The 6,089-nt window shown below is 49.8% G+C and overlaps 1 long non-coding RNA gene across 1 annotated transcript in view; it reads left to right on the forward strand.

The window, feature by feature from the left end:
- The window catches only part of LOC115299945, a 6,229-nt gene extending 1,521 nt beyond the window's left edge, over positions 1-4,708 (forward strand). Inside the window, exons 2-4 of the long non-coding RNA XR_003912432.1 lie at positions 3,984-4,115; positions 4,330-4,474; positions 4,584-4,708. This is a non-coding gene — a long non-coding RNA (uncharacterized LOC115299945). The remainder of the gene's footprint in view (positions 1-3,983; positions 4,116-4,329; positions 4,475-4,583) is intronic.
- The last annotated feature ends 1,381 nt before the right edge of the window (positions 4,709-6,089 follow it).

The following is a 6,089-nucleotide window of genomic DNA, read 5'->3' on the forward strand; positions in this document are numbered from 1 at the left end:
ACCACATGGCAATGAGAGGGAATGACATATGGCCATTTGTAGCAAAGTGGATGGACTTCGAGGGTGTCATGCTAAGTGAAATAAGTCAGGCAGAGAAGGACAGATACCATATGTTTGCACTCATAGGTCTAACAGGAGACTAGGAGAAACCTAATGGAGGACCAGGGGGAGGGGAAGAGGGAAAGAGAGTTGGGAAGAGAGAGGGACACAAAACTTGAGAGACTATTGAATACTGAAAACGAACTGAGGGCTGAAGGGGAAGGGGGAGGGGGAAAAGAGGTGGCGGTGATGGAGGAGGGCACTTGTGGGGAAGAGCCCTAGGTGTTGTATGTAAACCAAGTTGACCATAAACTATTTAAAAAATTAAAAAAAAAGAAATTTATAAATTTAAAAAAACAAGGAAAAAATAATTCTTGTGGAAGTTCTTTCTCACATTGGCCCAGCTTCCCCCCAGAAAGCTCCGGACCACCTGACTTCACTCCCGTGCTTCACTTGGTGGTGTCCGTGTTTTCTCCATCCATTAACCATTTTTCACAACTGGCCACTATAAACGGAGACATGATCTGTTTATCTGTGTAAGACTCTTCTTGGTTGCAAAGTTTACGCTCCTCGGATTTGTTTCCTTCTCTATTACTTAAGATAAATTTTAAGTGTAGGAATGTGATGTATCTTCAGGGAAAAATCTGAGTGTTTTGGGCCAAATGAAATTGTGGGCCCAGGCCGCTCTTTCTGGAAAGCATCGCTAAGATGATACTTCATGCAGTAACAGGTCAGAAAACAGGGCAGCGTCAAATGAGACAAATAACTTGTGCAAACAATTCTGGGGCCTCCCAGCAGTGGCTCTGTGGAAGAATTCCAACTGTTCTCTAAGCGTAAGGAGGGTCTGCACGCTTTGGAGGCAGGGGGATAGGAGGAGACAGATAATAAAAGAAAAAATCATACAATGCTTTCAAAACGTTGGGCTGCCCTGCAAAGAAAGGTGTTAAGAAAAGCAAGTTCTTCTATTTTCTGACTCTTGCCAGGAATTCAAAGTTTCTTTCGTGGCCCCCTTGATTCCTTTCCTGCTTCTGGAGCACCTCCCCATCCACTACGATCTTGATCAAGTCCATCTCTGAGCCTCTCTTTCCTCGCCTGTAAAATGGGAGGAATGCCCTTACCCCCTAGTCACACACATGCACACATGAGGATAAGAGGATTCTGGGAGTCAGAGCACAGGAGGGGCAGCCCAGTCGCTGGCTCACAGTGGACAGGCTCACAGAGGACAGACAAGATGTACTTGGTGAAGAAATGAGTGCTGACTACTTTTATCAACAACGTTTATGATTAGTTTTTTTAAGTTTACTGATTTATTTTGAGCTAGCAGGGCAGGGGGGCAGAGAGAGGGAGAGAGAGAGAATCCCAAGCAGGCTCTGCACCTACAGCATGGAGCCCAACATGGGACTCAAACTCTTTCTTAGAATGTGACTTGAGCCAAAATCAAGAATCAGACGCTTAACCGACTGAGCCACCCAGGCGCCCCTACTAGGAATCTGTATCAGCTCCTGTCTTCCAAATACAATGTGTGTTTAAGAGCTGTCTTCAGTGCTATAACCCAGAAGAGACAACATGGACTTTTCAGGGCCAGTAGGAGAGACTCTCACTGGTGAGAGAGCCTGGGGAGGACAGCCAGGGCTCCCGGGGCCCTTGAAGCCAAGGATAGGGGTGGCCACCTAGTTGCTCTATTTTTTAGCAGCTTTACTGAGGCGTGACTGATGCACCAAGAGCTGCACATATGTCACGTGCATACACGATGAGTCTGGACATACGCAGACACCCATGATGCCGCCATCACGGTCAAGGTGAGACCTATCCGACACCTCCCAGGGCTTCCTTGTGTCCCTCTCAGCTTTTCATTTTGTTCTGTTGTTTTTCTGTTTTAGTTTTTGGGTTTTTTGGTGGCAAGAACACTTAACATGAGGTCTAAGATCTACCCTCTTAAATTCTGAAGTGCGCAATACGGCTTGTCAACTCTAGGCACTGTGTCGCATGGTGGAGCTCTAGAAGGTAGTCACCTTGTGTAAGTGAGACTTTGCATTCGTGCAACACAACTCCCCATTGCCTCCTCTCCCGGCCCTGGGTAACCACTGTTGGGTTCTCTGCTCTCTAAGTCTATTTAGGATACCCCCCATAGGTGGGGTTATGCAGGATTTGCCCCTCTGTGTTTCACTTATTTCACTTTAGCATAAAGTCCTCAGGATCATCCATGTTGTCTCAAATGGCATGATTTCCCTCTTTTTAAGGCAGAATAACATTCCATTGCATGTATGCATCGTGCCTTCTTCCCCATCCATCTGTCAATGCACACAGGCTGTTCTGTATCTTGCTACTGTAAATAATACTGTAATAACCATGGGAGTGCCGATATCTCTTTGAGGTCCTAATTTCCATTCTTCTGGATATATGCCCAGGTGTGGGGCTGCTGGGCCATATGGCCTATGCCCAGGGGTGGGACTGTGGGGCCATATGTCATTTGCACCTGTGAAGGGACAGCCGAGCTGTGTAGCAGAGGCCACAGTGCGACAGAAACCAGCGACTTTGGTTCTAGTCCCAGTTCTTCACTTCCTAGACAGGCAACCTCTCTGGGCATTGCTCTCTGCATATGCCAGATGAGGGGGACAAAGGACCACCCAGCCCAGGAATGCCGGAGCATCGACAAGAAGAGGAGTTTCATAGGACCGAGCACCATGTCTTCTGTAGCCTCCTCTACCCAGCCAGGACTCCAGTAAACACCTGACATCTATGATTTCATCCAACGTCCCTACCCACTTTGTGAGGATGGCACTACTGTGATCCCCACCTTACAGATGAGACAGTGAAGGCTCAGAGAAGTTAAAAAAATTTTTTTTCTACAGGTCACACCCTCCATCTTGGTGGAACAGGTATGTGAACTCATGAAGTGTGGGTCCATGGGACCCCTGCCCCTGGTATGGCCCTCAGTCAATAGACAGGGAGCATCCCTGAATCCTACAAAGCTGGTTCCAGTCAAAGAAGCTCCGGCAGCCTGGTACAGGCACAGAGTTGGCACGGCAGGACCCAGGAAGGACTCTGAGATCCCAGAGGAGACAACAGGCTCAAGAGACGGGGCTTTCCAAGCAGCAGAATGACATTGCGTGGTGGCTACGTTTGTGGGTGCCGATGATGAGGGCTCTTGCAGTGGCACTGGGGTCTGGGGGTAGAGGTCTCATCTGGGGCAGACTTGTCATCACCCCTCCTTGTGTCTCCATGAGGAGCAGAAGGAGGAGCCACGCAGGGCCCCCTTGTGTTGGCTGCCAGGTGAAATCAGACAGTAGAGCCAGCTTCCGCCCTCTTTCCCGTGTACCCTGTGTGGACCGCGTCCATCTGGAGAATGCCTGCACTCACAGGGAAGCGTGGGCCCCCTTGTCTGACCACAGAGATGCCCCCATGGGCACGGGAGGCCCCAGGTACCCAAGGGCTGTCCTTGCCCAGACTCTTCCTGCCTCCCCAGTCCTCGTTTCCTTTTTGTGCCGATTCAGTTTGTGCGAAGAAATCACTAGGCTCCAAGCCTTGCATCTTGCTCTTGGGCTCAGGCCTCTCCCGTTCGCAGCTCCTGCTCTGACCGGGGGCCACGCTGCCTGTCTGCAAGTCTGAGTCTCATCGGGTGAGGCCCTGACACACAGGATGGCAGGCTGGCCCAGATCTCCACCTCTGTCACCTCCGGTACATGTATGATCCAGCCTCAGCTGTAAGCACCCGCGACATCTGGAACCCGCGAATGTTCTGTTGGAGGGCAAGGGGCATTGCTGGTGTGCTGGCCATGTTTGGCCAGTAACACCAAGCCAGTAACATTTGCCAGTCACACCCACCCCACCTCCAGGCGAATATCCTGTAGGGGGCAAACATGCCCTCCGGTGGGCTGAAGAGCCCTGACTTAGGTTTACAACTGGAAAAAATAGTCAATTCCATTTCCTTGGCTGCCTTTTCAGACTTTAGGCGAGCTGACAGTGAGGACCCAGAGAAAATGACACCATGTGACCCAGCCTCCTCCAAGACTTCCGGGGCGCAGGACGGGAAACAAGAGTGATTAAAAACTGCCATGTAGCCCGAACAGAGTTCAGGTATTATCTTGGCTTGTCTTCGCCCATTAAAGCATATGATTGATTGCTGTATTGAAGTGGGAAACAAAAGCCTGATTTCCTGAACTAGGGAGGTTTTGGCTTCATTAAAAAAAATTTTTTTTTTTACTTGGAGAACGTACAGTGTAGCAATTTAGCGCCAGCAAGAAGATAGAATCGTTCATTTGAAATTCCAAGAGGATCTATGATTTCACAGCCAGAGTTTTCATCCAGCATGAAAGTCATCAGAATCCCAGAGCCCTCACCTAGCTGGGTGCACGCACAAGTGACAGCTTCAAGAGATTGTTTGCCGTTGAATGGAAAACGGCCAGCCTTGATTAGACATTGCCGCTCTGCCCAGGGTAAGGAGCGCAGGGGCGGTGTGTGTCCAGGTGATCTGGACACACGCAAACACTCTAACAAGAGTGCTGAAATTGGAAGGGTCCAGATCCCCTATTCCTTCCCCTCTAGGGTGGCAATACTTCGGAGCATCCATGCGGTGTGAAAGGCGCCTGCTGTACTTGGCCATCGCCCTCGAGGGCCAGCTGGGGTGCTTGAGCAAATGAGAAGCATCCAGAGGGATGCCTGGCATCTCGCGGGCTCCATCCATAAGGGCTAAGAGGAAGTAAATTTAGCTTGACGATCATTCCTCTCAGACGAGTGTTATTGCTTGCTTGTTTGTTAACATGCTGTTGTGAAATGGCCAGGCCTAATAATATGCTGTTTTCAGCTTAACCCACCCAAATCAGTCCCAAATGGCTCCTGTCAACTCATGTTAGTTGGCTTGATATTGGGGCTGGAAAATCATCCACCTAGCCGTGAAGAAGGACAGTCTGTCCCTCCCATCTGGTAGGGATACCCAGCCAGCGGGGCCCCTGTGCTCCTCAGGCCCCCTCGAGTGTGGCTCTGTCCACCCTGTCCCCAGCCCCAACCGCGGCACCAAGAATAACCACCAGCAGGAAGAAGGTCTACGGGGTGTCCTGCATGGAAGTCTGGTGCTTTATAAACAGCGTCTCAGTTCGTGCTCAGAAGGACCCTTTGCGGCAGGCATTGTGCTGAGTGTGGCGGTGGCTGCACAACTCTGAATACATGTGCCACCAGCGGATTGTCCGCTTCACCAGGACTCACCCTACGGTGTGTGAACTCCCTCTCCATCAAGCTGCTGAAAATACTATTTAAAATATACGGAGGTTGCTAAAGAAAGAGATGTAGAGCCTCAAGGCTGCATGTTAGACAAGAAGGCCAAAAATTAATGAGCTCAGGGTCCAACTTTGTAAGTTGGAAAAAAAAAAAAAAACACCCACAACTCGTTGAGGCAGAATCTATTCCAACAGCCTCGCATGTGAATGGCTGGGTTTCCATCCAGGTTTCGGGCTTCATCACTGAGGGTCTCACGGACCCTCTATAGTTCGCGGTCTCCCACGGTTCCTGAGCAAGTGGGGTGTCTGATCAGCCCAGGGCGCCGTGTTCATCTTCACATCCCCGTGGTCTCACACTTAGTAGGCACTTGATAAATGTTGGCCGAATGGATTATCTGCTTGACTTGTTATACTGATTACACCAATCCATTCTATAGCCATTTGCTCTGGCACGTTCGTGGGTGATTTATATTACACTGTAACAGAGCCTTCTCGCTCACTGCCCGGAAAAGGGCATCCCTAAATTAAAGATATCCAGAGGAGAGTTTCTGCAAACTGAGCTCTCAGTGTGGATTTGGAAATGAAAGAGGCCAAGGACCACTGGATGCCTGAAATGATTTCCTGGGACTTGCTGATGATTTAAAGTGAAAGGTCAGAGCTCCGTGCAATTAGTTTCCCAAGCAGTTGGTACTCAGGGGCTCTCTGGGCCTCATGAGTTCCTCAGACGCTAACGATCATGTTAGTGGGAAAATACACTGGCCCTTCAGCCCAGAACATTCCAGAGATTCATTAACACCGTCCTCTCTCTGTGTCTCTTCTCTCCTGAACCCACGTTCCA

Source organism: Suricata suricatta, chromosome 8 (assembly GCF_006229205.1).
Source record: "Suricata suricatta isolate VVHF042 chromosome 8, meerkat_22Aug2017_6uvM2_HiC, whole genome shotgun sequence".
NCBI lineage: Eukaryota > Metazoa > Chordata > Mammalia > Carnivora > Herpestidae > Suricata > Suricata suricatta.